Here is a 2,238-nt window from a genome sequence, read left to right as displayed (position 1 = left end):
AAGAGCCCGGGGCCAGGATCCAGCATGGCTAAGTATCTGGGAGGCCCAGGCGAGGGAGCAGGGGTGTGAGGTGCAGAGGAGGAAGCAGTGAAGGCACATGACTCTCAGGGCCTGCCCAGCGCTGTCTCCCCTGGGCTGTCCATGGGGCCCAGCACCAGCCCTGTGACCCGCCTGGCCACAGGGCTCTGCAGCCTGAGAAGAGCCCCACTCCCATGGGTGGCTCTGGGTGGTGCCAGAGGGTGAGGACATCAGGGTGGGCTGGCATGGCCATGGGTCACACATGCATCTGGACTGCGAGGGTTTGTCCTCCAGCTCCCAGTGGCTGAGCCCGTGGGCAGCGTGGGGGTGGTGGGAGGCCACGGCTCTGCTCCTTAATGGGAGCTCACAATGCCCCACTCACCTCCTATTTGTTACCCCCAGGGATGGATCCCGGTGTTGGGCATTGCAGTGGGGTCAGGGTCCTGCCTCCTGGGACTCTCACTCTAGGGCAGGACTGGCATGCAGCAGGGAAACAGTGCAGGAGAGGGGACAAGGTGGGGACAGCATTGGCTTCACGGGACCCAGCATGGATTTAGGGATATGGAGGAACAAAGCCTCTTGGGCCCTAGGGATGGGAGGGGATGGCCGCACAGTGTAGGAAGGAGACAGGTGCATGGCTGGGCACCCCCAGGAGGGGCTGGGGGTCTCTGTGGGGACCACAGAGAAGAGGAACTACATGGATGGGCACTGTGGAGGCTTGTTAGGAGCCAGGGTGGCAGCGGAGTTGTGGTGAGAAGTGGACATCTGCAGACAGACATAGCCACAGGGAACAGCTGCCGGGATGTGGGGAGTAGGGTGGGTGGCCTGCAAGGGACAGGGTGGAGGCCAAGTGGACTTGGGTGGAGTGACAGGGAACCCTGGGGGACAGAACCACACATCCTGCGGGCCCTTATGCTGAAGGGCAGTGGGGCAGCTGTACTTTATCACCATGCACAGAGTTGTGGGGTGCAGGAGAACAGGGTCTTGCCCACTCCTTCCCCCAGCCCCGGATGAGGTCTGTGGCTGTGGGCAGCCTAGCTGGGCAGGAGTCGTAGGATAGCGAGCTCCATCTGCAGCACCGAGCTGCAGCATCTCTCCTGACGTCACCAGTCTGTGGATGCTCAAGTTGGCGGCTGGCCTATTCGGCAGTGTCTGGTGCAGGGAAACCTAAGTGCTGGGCCAGGAAGGAAGGCGCTTGCTTACCACTGGGCCTGCTGCCCATGTCTCCTGGTTTATTTATCTGCCCTGTGGTCCATCCTCCCGGCTTGCAGGCCCCACTGGTCTGGTGTGACTGACTCACTTCCTGTTTCTAACCTTGCCTGCTCCTGACATGGGCAGATTTACCCCAAAGGTGGGGGAGGGGTCAGCTAGGTTTCCAGAGACACAGGGCAAATGGCAGTCAGGAGCAGATGTCGGCCAGGTGGAGGACCGAAGGGTGGCTCCTTTCCACCCGCCCAATGCCCTGTCTGCCCCAGGCCAGGGAGAGTCCAGGGCTGGGGCCAGGCATCAATTCTGTCCTTTCCCTAGAGGACCATGTAGGGACAAAACTGCCACACCAACAGAGAAGAGGTGACTTTCCACTGACTGGGGTGAAGCTGGCCAGTTCAAAGAGCTGCACCCTCCCTGGGAGACCTCAGAGAGGCTTGGACACTGGAAACTTGGGTGACACTGTGGGGGTGGGGGGGACCGGAAGCAAGGGTTTCCATGCGCCTCCTTGGGGAAGCTTGTCCAGCAGATAGAAGGCTCCACAGCAGGCTCCCTCCCTGGGGCCACACAATCCTGCTTCTCATTCTCTTTTCTCCAACTGTATGTCCCTTGGACTCTGGGGTGTGGTACCTATGGGGTCCCCATGCTGCCCTTAGTGCCACTGAAGCAGGAGATCAGGGTGGTGCAAACTGGCTGGGCCAGTGGGTGCCACCTATCAATCACATAGATTCAGGACGCAGGCACAGACCAGCTTCCAAGCCCTGCAGCTGGGGCCAATCAGAGAATGCTACCTTCACGTCTTCTGGCGTGAGCTCAAGCAGGCTTTGGCTAGGATGGCTGGATCTGACATCAGAATGGGATATAAAAGATGTCGGCCACTGCTCCCTCCCTCCCTCCCTCTCTCATTCTCTTTCTTTTTCTCTTTCTTTTTTCCTTCCTTCCTTCCTTCCTTCCTTCCTTCCTTCCTTCCTTCCTTCCTTCCTTCCTTTCTTCCTTCCTTCTTTCCTTCCTTCC

The sequence above is a fragment of the Chinchilla lanigera genome, unplaced genomic scaffold (genome assembly GCF_000276665.1).
Source record: "Chinchilla lanigera isolate Chin_1 unplaced genomic scaffold, ChiLan1.0 scaffold00014, whole genome shotgun sequence".
Lineage (NCBI taxonomy): Eukaryota > Metazoa > Chordata > Mammalia > Rodentia > Chinchillidae > Chinchilla > Chinchilla lanigera.
The sequence above is the reverse complement of the archived record's forward strand: the minus strand, read 5'-3'. Positions refer to the sequence as shown.